This window comes from Bubalus bubalis, chromosome 17, assembly GCF_019923935.1.
Source record: "Bubalus bubalis isolate 160015118507 breed Murrah chromosome 17, NDDB_SH_1, whole genome shotgun sequence".
Classification (NCBI taxonomy): Eukaryota; Metazoa; Chordata; class Mammalia; order Artiodactyla; family Bovidae; genus Bubalus; species Bubalus bubalis.
In genome coordinates, this window is record NC_059173.1 from 12,968,143 (window position 1) to 12,985,333 (window position 17,191).

General features: G+C 42.2%; 1 long non-coding RNA gene across 2 annotated transcripts in view; it reads right to left on the reverse strand.

Annotated features, from left to right (window-relative positions):
- The window catches only part of LOC112579925, an 89,000-nt gene that overhangs the window by 40,808 nt on the left and 31,001 nt on the right, over positions 1 to 17,191 (reverse strand). The window contains exon 4 of one of the 2 annotated variants that reach the window (XR_006545528.1): positions 7,350 to 10,311. The exons of the other annotated variant lie outside the window; for it this stretch is intronic. This is a non-coding gene — a long non-coding RNA (uncharacterized LOC112579925). Of the gene's footprint in view, positions 1 to 7,349; positions 10,312 to 17,191 lie in introns of those variants that run through there. 2 annotated transcript variants of the gene reach the window in all.

Consider the following 17,191-nt stretch of genomic DNA (forward strand, 5'->3'; position numbering starts at 1 on the left):
TCCTCTCCCTCCCCTTTCCCATCTTCTTTCTCTTCTTTTTCCTCTTCTCCTCCTCTTTCCCTTCCTCTCCTCCCCCCTCCTCCTTCTCTTCCTTTTCTCCAACATCATCAGCATCATTTTCTCTCCCATCTCCTCTTTATTCTCCTTCTCCTTCCCATTCTTATTTATTATTATAATTCTAATTTTGTAAGCAAGAAAACAGATTCAGAGAGGCTTAGCAACTAATCTAAGCTCGCACATCAAGCTAAGTGAATGAACCAGGCTTTGAATCCTAGCTGGACGTGAACTGCTTCTGTCAACTTCTGCTAACCATTGTACTCTATAGCATCTCCATACTCCATGCTTTAGCCAGGCTTCACAGCTAACCACACACCTGCCATCTCCCTGCCAGCCTATCAGATATTTATGGGCAGTGATCTTTGTACTCTTCATCTTTAAGTCTCAGTAAATATTAACACTTATTTTAAAAACTAGTTTTGAAGGGGAAAATCATTCCTGTGGCTAAATACACACACACACAGGGTAAAAAGGGAAATAGAGTGAAAAGTCTTTCATCCCTGACCACCCTCTCCCCCAGGCACCTGGTTCCCCCTGCTCTGACCCAGTTAGTTACATTGACTTCTTATTCATCCTTCTAGAAATACAAGAAAGTATGTAAATACACCTCCTTCCTCCTTTCTATTTTTCAAATTTTATTATTATTATGCCATACCATGAGGCTTGTAGGATTTTAATTCCTGGATAGAACCCAAACCCTTGACAGTGGGAGTGCGGAGTCGTAACCACGGGACCACCACAGAATTCCTTCTTTCCTCTTTTTTAAAACATAAATTGCAGTAAGGTGTAAACAGGGCTTCCCAGGTGACTCAGTGGTAAATAATTCACCTGCCAATGCAGGAGACGCAGGTTCAATCCCTGGGTTGGGAAGATCCCCTCGAGAAGGAAATGGCAACCCACTCTCGCTTGGGAAATCCCATGGACAGAGGAGCCTCCTGGCCTACAGTCCATGAGGTTGCAAAAGAGCTGGACACGATGTAATGACTGAACAACAACAGTGTAAATATCGTTCTGTGCTTTCTCGTTAACTACTTATTCTTGCTGTTATTATTAGTTATTTTTCATCTTATTGACAAGGCTATCTAAAAAAAAAAACAACTTGTTAACCTTTCCTTCTATACTGAGCATAAATATTTACTGAGGTCTGATTCAGTTTGGAAGGAAGAGAAGAACCCTTTCTTCTAGTATCTTGGTGTGTTCACTACTATCCTCCCAATTAGACAGGAGCCCCTCTGGGCAGCCCTGGGATCTAGTTCGCAGTCCTTTCTACCCTCTACCCAATTTGGAAACCCTCGTGTTTGCTGGGCTTCCCTGGTGGCTCAGAGGTTAAAGCATCTACCTGGAATGAGGGAGACCCAGGTTCGATCCCTGGGTCAGGAAGATCCCCTGGAGAAGGCAATGGCAACCCACTCCAGTACTCTTGCCTGGAGAATCCCATGGAGGGAGGAGCCTGGTAGGTTACAGTCCATGGGGTCGCAAAGAGTCGGACAGGAGTTTGTTAGTCTGGCCTAAACCCCAGAGGGAGGGACTGAAGGTCCAGGCTCCAACATTCTGAACGCGGCCAGAAGCACTAACTCATGATGTTCATGCCTTTCAGCAGGTAGGTCCGGGCAGTGTGCAGTGGATTTGGAAACTTGGAACTACACAGAGGCTCTTGGTCAATGCACAGCGGCTGCCCAGCTTCCATATGGGGCTCTAGTGCACCCTTTCTTTAATCTTGTAAGTTCTCTCTGGTTTTAGCTTTGATTGGCAGTCTCACTTCTACTTTCTGTTCCTATTGTGAGAAAGCCAGAGGGTCTCTGAGCAAATTGATGGCTTTCCCTTCCATTAGATGGTCCCATCAACACCACTTAAGTTAAGGAAAGAAGCAAATGATGTGGCATCATTTTTTGCTTCTGGTAGAATACGCCTTCGTCCTGTTCCCATGGTGGTTTTTCCAAATCCTTAGAATGTAGTGAGGTTGACAGCAAGGGAGGGGCAGGGGGCAGCTGAAGTCCACAGGTTTCCAGCAACCGGAGAATAGTTTCCTTACACTTCTCTCCTTTCACCAAACCTCTTCTCTGTGTCTCCTCCAATTTTTATACCTTATGCCCCTGTTCTACCACCCAAGATGCCTGGCATGGGACTGGCAGTCTCTGACTCAGAGTTCATTTTTTACACTTTTTCTACCTCCCGAGTCCTAGCCTATTGCCCACACTAAAAACTGATTTTACCATCAGCCGCCTACTCAAGGTTACATTTTCCGGTGCAATTTCCTTGAAATAATCCCTCTCTCCCCCAAGCAATCCTCACGACTGGAGTTTACACCTCTTCTTTTCCCACCCCTGCCCCCTGGATCCCTCTCCACATAATTCTCCATTTCCCCTCCCCACGATGACCCTACTTTTCCAATGAAGATTTGCAATCTGTGAGTGTTTGGGAGAGCTGATGTCTAAGCTAGCAGCTTCTGTTAAGTAGGTTTTAAGGGCCCAGACATTTTTATATGAATTCAGATGGCTGGAACACCCAGCCACGAAGGGTTTTATGTACTGTTGGCATAGACTTCTTTGCCAACTAAACTTCAAGACGTTTATAGGTTTGGTAGAGTTACGCGGCCAGTCTTGGAAGGCTTTCTTGCAGTTATGTAATCATTGGAAGAAAAAAGAACGGTGTGGGGTGTGTGTGTTTCCTGCCTCCTTGCTTTTCTTCTTTAAGAGAAAAAAAATCTTAATACAAAGGAATGTGTGAAAGGCCCAAATGTAAAAGCTTCAGGGCCTTTGGATGACGACTGAGGAGTGAAAGGCCAGGATGTGTTCAGCGCAATTGTCTACGTTCAAGCGCTGACAAGATGGAACAAGTCTTAAGGCTCCCCGGGGATTCTGGCAGAACAGCCTGCTAGATCATTCTCTCTCCTCGACTGTTTTAGAACATGCATCCCCACGTGTATTAATGAATTGATTCTGTAATGACTTTTTCAAGAGCTGCCTTTCCTGGAAAAACAAAAGCTTCATGAGGCTAAGATGCTTGCTGTTGTTCTTTGGTGCTGTTCAGTTTCTAAGTCGTGTCCGACTCTTGTGAGACCCCATAGACTGTAGCCTGCCAGGCTCCTCTGTCCATGGGATTTCCCAGGCAAGAGTACTGGAGTGGGTTGTCATTTCCTCCTCCAGAGGCTCTTCTTGACTCAGGGATCAAACCCTAGACTCCGGCATTGGCAGGCAGATTCTTTACTGCTGAGCCACCTGGGAAGCTTGATCTCATGTTTAATCACTATACAGGCAGACCTCAGAGATACTGTGGGTTTGGTTCCAGAACATTACAGTAAAGTGAGTCCCACAAAGTTTTTGGTTTCCTAGTACACATAAAAATTACGTTTACACTATACTATAGCCTATTAAGTGTGCAATAGAATAATGGCTGAAAAAAAAAAGGTTTCCATATCTTAATTAAAAACTCTTTATTTGCAACAGTAACACCAAAAGTCGCTGATGGCTGATCACGGTGACAAACATAATATGAATGAAAAAGCTTGAAAATTGTGAGAATTTTCAAAATGTGACATGAAGACAGGAAGTGAGCAAAGGCAGTTGGAAAAATGGTGCCGACAGACTTGCTTAACACAGGGTTGCTACAAACCTTTCATTTATTAAAAAAAAAAGCAGTATCTTCAAAACGCTGTAAATCAAGGTGTGCCTGGATAGCAGTCCAGTAGAGTATCTGACATGCAGTACGAGTCCCCCAAAATATCTGTCTGATGAGTGAACACATTTGGATCCATAATTACATTCCCAGCATCCAGCATGCTTGGCACATAGGAGAAGCCAATAATATTTGTGAAATAAATGAGTGACTGAAGGCTTTTTTCAGGTCAAACTGTTTTGTCTTTTGAAGGATTGTGTACTGTGTCCTGAGCATTGTGACTGGCACATTCTGGAATTTCTGAACTCTGTTACTGTCCACTGAACTGTCCTATTAACTATAAAGCTCACATTTGCACAGTGGTTGATAGCTACAAAGAATTTTCACAATTTAAGAACTGTATTTTATTAAATTCCCACAGTGACACCATAGAGTAGTTTTATTGTCATCTCTTTTATATGGGTCAGAAAACAATTGTTCAGAAAGTTAAAGGGAACTATCAAAAAATCAAAACGGCACATAGATTGCTAAGCATTAGGCTGGATGTTTGACCTTTTAAGTGCAGAATTTTTCATTTATAGCAGTTTGGTTAATCTGCTGCTATACCAGGTTAACCAAAAGATCTCTGAGGCTTATCAGAATATAAGCTTATTTCTTGCCCATTTAAGTGATCAACTTCTCCCAGATTTCCCAAAAGCTATCAGTTCCCAGAACTAAAAATCTTTGCACTCATAACTCCTTGAAGTTCAGGCAAACCAGGATGTTGGCCACCCTGTTCACTCAATAATAATGCAAATTGGGACAGTTTCCCACCATTTTTAGGTATGCCTTCTGGAACATATGGCTTCTGAGATCCTAACAGGAGAAGAAAGGACTAGGGAACCACATGGAATATTTTTATGGGCTAGGTGTACAAATAGCTTATATGACTTCTACTCAGTTTCCATTGGCTAAAACTCAGTCATGTGATAGCAGTCTAGCTGCAAGGGAATCTGGGAAATGTCATTTTCCTGTATGTATAGGAAGTGTTTCTACTTTACCATACACTGTTGTGTCTCTCATTTGGCATTTTCTACAAGGTTCAATATGGTCTCTAGTAATCTGAGGAAGGTGGAGAAGAAAATGGCAACCTACTCCAGTATTCTTGCCTAGAGAATCTCGTGGACAGAGGAGCCTGGTGGGTTGCTGTCCATGGGGTCACAGAGTCAGACACAACTGAAGTGACTTAGCATGCATGCAAGCAATCTGGGGAAGCACAAACTGTATGTTTTAAAATATAACTTTTATTGTATTTTGTGCTCTCTAATAATCAAGCAATTCATGTTATTATGTGAAACAGAAAATACAGTTAAAGAGAATAAAAACAAAATCACCCCAAATGTCATCATTGCCATAATATATTAACATTTTTTAATATCATTTTTATACTTTTTTCTATATATGCAACCACACTTTTTCCCCACCAAAGTATCATAGCATATTTACATTTTATATTGTTTTCTCACCATCTGTAACATTTTCTGGATTATCTTTTCATAGCTATATACATACTTTTTAATGGCAGAACAGTATTTTATTTTATAGATGGACCATAATTTATTAAGAGAATCTCATTTTTAGGGACACTTTAGCTAAGTGGACAAGCTCTGGAGCCAGGGTCCCTGGATCCAAATGCTGGCTCTAATATCATTGTTACGCTTGAGTAAAAGAAACCCATACTCGGACAAATATTATATGACTTACATGTAAAATCTAAAAAATAATACAAATGAATCTATATACAAAACAAAAGCAGAATTGTAGACATAGAAAACAAATTTGTGATTACCAAAAGGGAGAGGAAGGGAGGGACATTCCTAGGAGTATGGGATTAACAGATACAAATTACTATACAAAAATAGATAAGCAACAAAGATTTACTGTACAGCACAAGGAATTAAACTCAATATCTTATAATAACCTATAATGGAAAATAATCTGAAATATATATATGTATATAAAACAATAATATATAAGTGTATTAGTCACTCAGTCAAGCCTGACTCTTTGTGACCCCATGGACTATGGCCCACCAGGCTCCTCTGTCCATGGAATTCTCCAAGCAAGAATACTGGAGTGGTAGCCTTTCCCTTCTCCAGGGGATCTTCTCAACCCAGAGATTGAACCCGGGTCTCCTGAATTGCGGGCAGACTCTTTACCATCTGAGCTACTGACTAAACAATAACTCAGTGAGCAGTTTTTAAACTGAATATCTGTTCAAATCCATAATTATTTCTTTAGGGCCAAAAAGAAAAAAACCCCACATTTGCTACGCAGGAAATTTTAGGGTCAAAGAGGGTGCACATTTGAAAGTCTTTTGATATGTTAATGAGCTGCTTCTAGAATTAAATTGGTTGAACATATTATTCATTAGTTATAATTCCCTGACCATTGAGGGTTTGGACACTAAATTACCTAGGTTGTTAGTGACATTTCGAACTTAAAACTCTTAGCGGGAGAAAATAAGTCCATGAATGAAAAGCTGGATTAACCTACACAACAACTAATTAATAGCAGTCTGCTGGCCCAGGAAATCAAAAAGCATATAATGAAGGCAAAGGGAAAGCCCAGAACTTCTTTAGTTCACTATGGACTGTGTTCAGTAAAGAGAACATTCTTTAGATCGCTTCCTGTTCTTGGAAAAGGCTATGGCTGCAAGGTTTTATTCTACTCTCTCCTACCCCCTTCCCAGCTTTCCTCATCTGCCTTCCCACACAGGGGTTTTCATCCCGTGTGTGGAGGAATTCTGCATTCACTTTGCTCATCTTTCCCTTGAGAAATCACTATGCTTCTGTGACTTACCGTCAGCCCCCGGCAGCTGGAGGTTCAGAGAGGTGGCCTTGGCAGGTGGAGCTTTGGGGCAGGTGTTATTTCCTTTTGGAAATGAGCTCTGGGAAGGTGACAGAAGCCTATGGAGTGGCGTTTGGGGTTTAGTTTTACTCCAGAAACCCCAGGAGGACAATATATCTCATGCATTTTCATCTGACTTTTGGAATGGCTCATTTCCACCTGTACCAAGTGTGGGAAATAGGGAACACATGAATAGAGCTATGCTGTTTGCCCAGGTCTGAGCCATTCCTTCTCCAAGAAACTAATCTGCATGAGCTGCCTCAGTGGGCCCCTTGCCCTCTGGCTTCCATTTGGGTTTAGCCAGTGGGAGGCTCCAGCTGGAGAGGTGGAGGGAGTGGGGAAGAGGTTGATGTGTTTAATCCTATGACTTCCTCCTCCTTTCTAGGGGCAGGTTTGCAGTGGTTGCTTTCTTCTCATAGCTCTCCTGCAGCTTTAGCTCTCACCAAGTTTTGATAACCTTGCACATGCAAGTTGAGTAGACAGCATCTTCCTGATTTTCCAGAGGGTTCTGCATCATTGCTGGCTCATTTTTCTTAACATTGTCCACAGGGTTCTGAAGAAACACTCCCCTTCAGGGTATGGTGAGTCCTGCCAAGGCTCTGTTTGAGGCAAAAACTCTGTGGATTCCAGAAAGGGGCCAACTTGATACTTTTTGCAGCACAGTCAAGGGACAAGAGAATTTAATGGTTAAGAGACTGGGCTCTGGAATCCAAGAGGTTTAAGTCCTGCTTCTATTACATTCCAGTTGTGTGGCCTTGTACATGTGAATTCATCTCCCTGATCCTCAGTTTCCTCATTGCTAAAATAGACACAATAATAATACATACCTCCTTGGGTTGCTTTCATGAACCAATGAGATAGTGCCTCTTAAGTACGTGGCATTTTATTGCTGTTGCTACTTGTTCCATTTACCTATTACTGCATAACCAACCACTTCCCTGGTGGTCCAATGTGGTTAAGACTCTGTGCTTTCAATGCAGGGGGCCAGGGTTTGATCCACGGTCAGGGAACTAGATCCCATGTCACAACTCAGACCCAGCACCATCAAATAAATAAATAAATATTAAAAGTAAGTCAGGTTCAAAGTTTCACCCTTCTAATTGTCTTTCTGGTCAACCTGTCCCTATCCTGAGTCAACGCTTAGCACAAACTCAGGTGTGATTCAGGGGCCCCATGTATAACAAAGACACCCCTATAATTAAGGAAATTCCAAAGATTTAGAGTCTCCAAACCAGGGACAAAGGTCAATCAAATTATTATACAACACATTATTTCATATAATGTACAACATTTCTGTAAGAAATATCATTTTGTGTACTTAAAAATGAAGGCATTATGAATATCCTGAAATATACAGGATGTGAGCCTGAGCTTTCTTGAGCCCATGTTTTAATTTTTTTCTTACTATCCCCCAATGCCTGCCTTTAATGAGAAAGCTATGCCCAATTAAGTGCCTCAATGGTCCTCATCTCCAACGGGAGAGTCTTGATTGTTCCATGCTAGGTGAATAGTACTGTTTAATGAGAGAATTTGATTTAATCCTTCTCTCTCTCTTTTTTTTTTTTTACAAAGGATTCTGGGCATTAAAAGACTTGAGTTCTTGTCCCAATTCTGCCCATTAAGTACAGTTTGATGAATGGCTTTATCTCTCCAGGCTCAGTTTCCCCCAGAAAAACAAAGAGACTGGACTAGCTGTCTCAGAGAATCTTACAAGCTCTAAAAGTTTCAGAACTCACTGTTACAAAACTCTCCAAAGTGGAGGTATCATTTACAGTTGGTATGACCTAAGATAATAAATAATACCTTCCAACAGGAGAAGTTCACTTTTAGACATTCCCTCTTTTCTTCATCTTTGCACAAATATTTCTGAGTACTTGTATGTGCCAGGGAGTCCATTAGATGTTGGGGATATAGCAAAAGAAAGGCAGGTATGGAGCTTACCCTCAAGGAATTAAAGACTGCTGGAGCCAAACATTAAACCAACCATTCAAAATGTGATAGACAAAGTGTGGTGTTTGGGGCACACAATAGGAGACCTAACTTCATCCAGAATTGGCGATGGCTTTCAAGAAGAAGTGGTGTTTAAACTGAGACCTAAAGGATTTGAAAACCTTAGGAGGTTTCTTTTAAAAAGAAGGTCAGTCACTTGTGTTCCAGGATATTCCAGGCACAGAAAGGAATCTCCATGAAGGCCAAAGGTTGACATATCAAAGTTTTTGCTATTATAGACAGAATAAGTGCCCAGCCTATAGTTGGCCCTTGGATTTTCTGATTGAATGAGTGACTGCATGAATATATATTAATTCCTTAATTAAAATGTAATCTTAATTACAGTGCCAGGCCAATGAATGCTTTTAAAATCCTACAACCCAATGCTGGGAACACTTCAGTTTTTCAATAAATTTCATTTAACAAATAGATATTGGTGTCTATAAAAGCTAGTGGAGGGAGGAGGCACAGCTTGAAACTGATACTCACTGATCACTTCCTATATTCCTAGCATTGTTCTAATTTCTAATATGATAACTCATTAAGTTCTAATAATCAACATCTATAAAATGCCCAGGCACAGGGAAGCTCAGTAACTTCCCAATGTTCACAAAGTTATGAAATGCTAAAGCTAGGATTTAAATGCTGGCAGTGTGCTCTTGGCTATGACATCATGCTGATCATGTTGGAAAAGAAGACAAGTGAGATCTCATTCTTCAGCTCAGAAGAATACCACATCCTCAGATATTTTGACTCTAAAGACCACCTGGACCAGACGCATTGGGCCAGACAGTAAAGAAAAATATCAGCTAACATTTTAAAAATGTGCTTATGTACCGGATATTAAGGAAAGGAAATGGTTAGTTTGCATAGTCTCACTTCATTCCCAAATTAACCCTAGATATAGGGGTTATTATTGTAAATCCCACTGAAATTGAGGTTCAGAGAGGGTGAGTAACTTGCTCATGCTCGCCCAGCAGAAGGGACAAGGTCTAACTAGTCTACGTGAGTATAAGAGTCTAGCCACTCAACCGTTGTTAACGCTAAAGCCAGTGTAGACACAACCCTAAATGGGACACCATTGGAAACCCGGCAGTGTGGCTCAGTGTTTCATATATTTTTAAGGACTGATGCTCACAGGAGATCTTTGGCTGGGTCCAGACACAGCCTGGAGCCACGAAGGTGTCTGCCTTCACTGATAAGTTCCTCCCAGCTCTTGTACAGACAGCCAAATGCCTCACACCCTCCCCTGGCTCCTGGAGGAATCACTTTCACACTCGAGGGAGGTGGAGATGGTTCTTATCTTGACACTTCAAAGAAAACCTTCCCCCTTGACATCTTCCTGCCCTAAACAGTGCTGATGTGGAAGCCGGGTGATGAAGGGTTTGCCTCGTTCCTTTGATCCTGGGGCAAGTTGGGTGACTCCTGCTCTTCCAGGCCTGAGGAATGCTGGGCCCCACTGACTTTGCTTTTTGTTTCCTCTAATATTTACAGCTTCCAGTGGCTCCTGTGCTTATTCAGTTTTGGAGTTTTCTTTAGCCAAAACAGGAGTTAAGGACCAGATCTCAAAAACGAAGAGAAGTATGTATCCAGTGGTAGAGTGTGGACTGGTTTCACCAGTGGGAGAGTTCGGATGTTGCTCGATGCTTCTTAATGCTCACATTCCCATTTTGCTTCTGCTCTAGCCAATGGTTTGTAATTTGGGTATCATGCATCCCCGTGATAATCTATTGAGAGCTATGACATCTCTTTCAGAAAAACCTGTAGGCAAACAGGGAAGTGTGTGAATGTTATTTCAAAGGGCTCACAAGCTCCCTGACACAATCAATTGCTGGTTTCCTTGATGGGGTTGGGGGCAGAGCAGGTCTATGGAGTCAAGTTAAGAACTTTTATTATTTATTTATTTATTTTTAAGATTTTTTTTTTTTACCTGGACCATTTTCAAAGTCTTTATTCAGCTTGTTACAACATTGCTTCTTTTTTGTAATGTTTTGGTTTATGGCCCTGAGGCACGTGGGGGCTTAGCTCCCTGACCAGGGATTGAACCTGTACCCACTGCACCGGAAGGTGAAGTCCCACACGGATCACCAGGGAAATCCCTAGTTAAGGACTTAACAAAACAAAACAAAACACCACTGCCACTCTGAACAGGGTAGTGGCTGAGCAGTCTATCCTGGAGTTAGGCAAATCTGAGTTGAAATCCACATTGTGACCAGTTCTTCCCACTTCAGTCTAAAATTATCTAATCACTTTGACCCTCGGTTTCTCTGTCAGTAACTTCTGGCCCACATCTTGTATAGTTGTGAGGATTGCAGGAGTATGGTGGAGAAGGGGGCAGCAGAGAAAGAGATGGTTAGATAGCATCACCAACTCAATGGACATGAATCTGAGCAAACTCCAGGAGATAGTGAAGGACAAGGGAGCCAGGCATCCCACAGTCCATGGGGTCACAGAGAATCAGACGTGACTTACCGACTGAACAACAACAATAATTAATATTCACAAAATTCATCAAGTGGAACCCATATTCAAGGATTCTTTCCCTTGATTTCTTGGAATAAGAGGATAACACAGATATAAAGGAATTCCTTTAAATTTCAAAGTTGAGAGAGAGACAAGGACTCGAATATTCATTGAGCCAATACATGTATCTGACCCCAATTCAGCACACCTAAACAGCTCAAGAGAAGGTTACAAAGAGAAGACACTGATGAAGAAAGAAAAAGTGATCCATAGAAGGAAGACACTTTGATTCCCAGAATGCCCCTAGCATCCATCCATTCCCCAGTGGATTGATGGTGTTTTGAATGACAAGCCCTATCACAGACCCTGGAGAAACCAGGATAGTTTCTTTAAGGCCAGGCTGTCCTTAAGGCTAAGACTCTGGCTTGACCTTAAGGAACTGCCAGGATAATGAGAACACCAACAACCATCAAAGTCAACATCATGTCCCGCTCTTTACGTGCATCCATTCACTCAACAAATATGTACCGAACACCTCTTATGAGTTGGGTGCTGATGTCAACCCTTCTTTCCCTGGTTTCCTTGATGGAGTCCTTTTATCTTTGGCATGAACGCATGAGGGACGATAAAGATGAAACCAGACAGAGAGGCACTGAAAAGCCAGCCAGGTGAGGGGGAGAGAGGGAGCTGTCAGCCAACAAAATTTAGAGGACTCTTGTCCGGCCAGTTCCATGAAGACGTCGTTTCGCCATCCACATCATTAGCAGACAGTTGCATGCGGTTGTGGGCTAATTTATGACCTGAAGATTGCTGCCTGTGGCATAATTTACTCAGGGAAGTAAGGCCTAGGTCAATATATGTCTAAGTAAAAAGATTCTGGAAAACTCCCAGGGTTCAAGCTGGGAAAGAGGCCTCTGATTGCCAAGGAAGAAGCATAGGTGGAAAGGACAGCAGGCAGGCAGGCAGGCAGGGAGGGAGGTGAGAAGCACTGAGGCTCAGTAAATACAACTATTTTATGCCCAACGGCTAGTTCTGTAGCCACGTCAAAAACTAGAGAAGCCGAGGAAATGAACTTGGACTTCATCTGCATCCTTCCTTTTGTTTAATCTATTTAATGAACTAATCTATTCAACATGTTTCCACATAACAGATTTAATATACTTAAGAAATTGATTGTATATCTAAGAGAAGAGACAATGTCATGCGTGCATGCTGTGTGCCAAGTTGCTTCAGTCGTGTCTGACTCTGTGACCCCGTGGACTGTAGCCCTCCAGGCTCCTCTGTCCATGGGATTCTCCAGGCAAGAATACTGGAGTGGGTTGCCATGCCCTCCTCCAAGGGATCTTTCCGACTCAGGGATTGAACTCGTGTCTCTTATGTCTCCTGCATTGGCAGGTGGCTTCTTTACCACTAGCGCCACCTGGGACACCCCAAAAATGTCATATATATAGATATATGCAAATATATGTATATACATCCTTATCTATCTATCTACAAACAGACACAGACTACATTCACAGGATAAACAGTATGACAAAGATTCTGTATTTACTATTTTATTTGACATTCTTTTAGTTTTTATTTTAAATTTATTTCTAATTGTAGTATAACTGCTTCACAATGTTGTATTAGTTTCTGCTGTACAACAGTGTGAATCAGCTATATGTATATGTACATCCCCTCCTTCTTGAGCTTCCCTCCAACCTATTTCCCCACCATGCCACCACTCTAAGACATCACAGGGTGCCAGGCTGGGCTCCCTGTGTTATGTGGCAACTTCCCACTAGCCATCTATTTCACACATGGTCGTGTATGTGTGTCTCTCAGTTCGTCTCCCCCTCTCCTTCCCTGACTGTGTCCATAAGTCCATGCTCTACATCTGCATCTCTACTCCTGCCGTGCAAATAGATTCATAGGTACCATTTTTCTAGATTCCATATATATGCATTAATATACGATATTTGTTTTTCTTTTTCTGACTTACTTCACTCTTGACAGATTCTTTAATGGCTAGGTTTCAAAGGGATCTGAAAAAGTTACAATATTTATTTACATTTATACAGTACTTATGGCAATTAAAGCAGTTATGCATTGCCTGGTGGCTCAGATGGTAAAGAATCTGACTGCAATGCAGGAGACCCGGGTTCAATCCCTGAGTCAGGAAGATCCCCTGGAATAGGAAACGGCAACTAACTCCAGTATTCTTGCCTGGAGAATTTCATGGACAGAGGAGTCTGGTGGGCTACAGTCCATGGGGTTGCAAAGAGTCAGACATGACTGAGCGACTAACACTTCCACTTTTCACTCCTTACGGCAATTAAAGCAGTTGCGCATTGCATTAAGAACTATATCTGTGTAACAACATCTCATCCAAGTGCTGAGAATAACCCTGCAATAGGTGTAGAGTTAGCCCCATTCTATAAATGAGGAGTGAAGGTAATGGTGACCTCCTTCAAAAGGTCCCACATACACACTACTGCACTCAGTGCCCCTGACCCTGCACGGGGCCGCTGGGACCCACGCCTCCGCCGCAGGTGAGCACTCACCTGGAGCCAGACATCCTGGAGTGTGAAGTCAAGTGGGCCTTAGGAAGCATCACTACAAACAAAGCTAGTGGAGGTGATGGAATTCCAGTTGAGCTATTTCAAATCCTAAAAGATGATGCTGTGAAAGTGCTGCACTCAATATGCCAGCAAATTTGGAAAACTCAGCAGTGGCCACAGGACTGGAAAAGGTCAGTTTTCATTCCAATCCCAAAGAAAGGAAATGCCAAAGAATGCTCAAACTACCACACAACTGCTCTCATCTCACATGCTAGCAAAGTAATGCTCAAAATTCTCCAAGCCAGGCTTCAACAGTATGTGAACCAAGAACTTCCAGATGTTCAAGCTGGATTTAGAAAAGACAGAGGAACCAGAGATCAAATTACCAACATCCATTGGATCATAGAAAAAGCAAGAGAGTTCTAGAAAAACATCTACTTCTGCTTTATTGACTATGCCAAAGCCTTTAACTGTGTGGATCACAACAAACTGTGGAAAATTCTTCAAGAGATGGGAATACCAGACCACATGATCTGCCTCCTAAGAAATCTGTATGCAGGTCAGGAAGCAACAGTCAGAACTGGACATGGAACAACGACTGGTTCCAAAGGAGTACGTCAAGGCTGTATATTGTCACCCTGCTTATTTAACTTATATGCAGAGTACATCATGCAAAATGCCAGGCTGGATGAAGCATAAGCTTGAATTAAGATTGCTGGGAGAAATATCAATAACCTCAGATATGCAGATGACACCACACTTATGGCAGAAAGTGAAGAAGAACTAAAGACCCTCTTGATGAAAGTGAAAGAGAAGAGTAAAAAGTTGGCTTAAAACTCAACATTCAAAAAACTAAGATCATGGCAACTGGTCCCATCACTTCATGGAAAATAGATGGGGAAACAAGGGAAACAGTGAGAGACTTTTATTTTTCTGGGCTCCAAAATCACTGCAGATGGTGACTGCAGCCATGAAATTAAAAGATGCTTGCTCCTTGGAAGAAAAGCTATGACCAACCTCGACAGCATATTAAAAAGCAGAGACATTACTTTGCCAACAAAGGTCCATCTAGTCAAAGCTATGGTTTTTCCAGTAGTCATGTATGGATGTGAGAATTGGACTATAAAGAAAGCTGAGTGCTGAAGAGTTGATGCTTTTGAACTGTGGTGTTGGAGAAGATTCTTGAGAGTCCCTTGGACTGCAAGGAGATCAAACCAGTCAATCCTAAAGAAAAACAGTCGTGAATATTCATTGCAAGGACTGATGATGAAGCTAAAACTCCAGTACTTTGGCCACCTGATGCAAAGAACTGACACACTCATCAGGAAAAGACCCTGATGCTGGGAAAGATTGAAGGCAGGAGGAGAAGGGGATGTCAGAGGACAAGATGGTTGGATGGCATCACCGACTTGATGGACATGAGTTTGAGCAAGCTCTGGGAGTTGGTGATGAACAGGGGAGCCTGGCGTGCCACAGTCCATGGGGGCACAAAGAGTTGGACACAACTGAGCAACTGAACTGAACTGATAGATGAGGAAACTGAGGCTCAGAGAGGGGATTTTTTCCACTTACATCCCTTGCCTCTTCATTTTTCCCCATGAAATATGGGTTTAACCCTGTCTGCCCTCATGTATATTGCAGCTCCTTTTAGATTCATAGCCTCATCTTCCCTAAAATCAGAGTTTGAATGGTGCTAATCAGTTCAGTCAGTTCAGTCGCTCAGTCGTGTCCAACTCTTTGCGATCCCATGAATCGCAGCACGCCAGGCCTCTCTGTCCATAACCAACTCCCAGAGTTCACCCAGACTCACGTCCATGGAGTCGGTGATGCCATCCAGCCATCTCTTCCTCTGTTGTCCCCTTCTCCTCCTGCCCCCAATCCCTCCCAGCATCAGAGTCTTTTCCAATGAGTCAACTCTTTGCATGAGGTGGCCAAAGTACTGGAGTTTCAGCTTTAGCATCAGTCCTTCCAAAGAACACCCAGGGCTGATCTCCTTTAGAATGGACTGGTTGGATCTCCTTGCAGTCCAAGGGACTCTCAGGAGTCTTCTCCAACACCACAGTTCAAAAGCATCAATTCTTCGGCGCTCAGCTTTCTTCACAGTCCAACTCTCACATCCATACATGACCACTGGAAAAACCATAGCCTTGACTAGACAGACCTTTGTTGGCAAAGTAATGTCTCTGCTTTTGAATATGCTATCTAGGTTGGTCATAACTTTCCTTCCAAGGAGTAAGCGTCTTTTAATTTCATGGCTGCAGTCACCATCTGCAGTGATTTTGGAGGCCAGAAAAATAAAATCTGACACTGTTTCCACTGTTTCCCCATCTATTTCCCATGAAGTGATGGGACCAGATGTTGTGATCTTTGGTTTTTGAATGTTGAGCTTTAAGCCAACTTTTTCACTCTCCTCTTTCACTTTCATCAAGAGGCTTTTTAGTTCCTCTTCACTTTCTGCCATAAGGGTGGTGTCATCTGCATATATGAGGTTATTGATATTTCTCCCGGCAATGAATGGTGCTAAGAGATGAGCAATTACAGCCAGGCTCTGGACTTGGTTGAGGAGTAAGTGAGTTTTGCAAGAACTCACTGCCCTTCGTTCAAGGAGCCATATGATGCAACTAAACATTTGACTTGGGGACACTGCCAGACATTTATCTATTGGGGGGTGTTAACCTGGTATAATGGCAGCAAAAAGTTATCATGTGTCTACTGCTATCCAGAACCAGAAAACAGTCCTTTTAACTCCCAGTCTGGAGACCTATTTTTCAAAGGTTAAGTAGAGAGGTTGGGGAGATAAGGAGGAAGTGTGCAGGTATTATTACCCCACTTGACAGGACAATATATTGATGTAGAAAAGTTTCAGCATTTTGAATTCACAAGCTGGCATGCCCTCCAGATCTGGCTACTTAGCTGCATCCCTTGGAACATAAACACCTACAGATCTTCTTTCCATCTATCTTATCTACATGAATCTTAATGCCCTTATAATTATGGGTGGTTCTGGCTTCACATTTTTGATGCTCTGTATCTAGGTTCTTTTTTCCAGGAGTTTCTGGAATTAGGCTCCAACATAACGCCTATCAACCAAAGTCAACGTTTATGTATAAATACCCTTCCTCCTTTAATTCTAATCTATTGTCCTGGTAAATTTTGGAAAACTGAACTTCAGCATGGCTGAGCTACTGTGAGAGGATGCTGCGGGCTTCGTGTTCACTACATGAAAAAATGAAATCCTAACTGCCTTAGCTCTGCAAAGGAAGCCTGGAAGATGGGCCAAATGTTTTTCCAGATCCAAAATTGGAGACACAAATCTGGCACAGTGCTAGGACTGAATGATGTAACACGTAAAAATACAAGATGCTGAGTAAATTCAAATGCAGAGAAATGATGACAAATATTAGTATATCTCTTGTAATATTGGGGATATACTTGCATTAAATCACTTTTTTATTTATCTGAAATTCAAATTTAGCTGCATATTCTGTAGTTTCTCTGGCATTCTCAGTTGGATCCAAAGCTTGAACATTGGTGTGAATTTAGAAGAAATTATGAAAGAATGGGAAATTATAGCAAATGGGTAGGCCCAGCCCAAATATTTCATGTTAGAATGTTTGTGGCATCTTGAATATGAA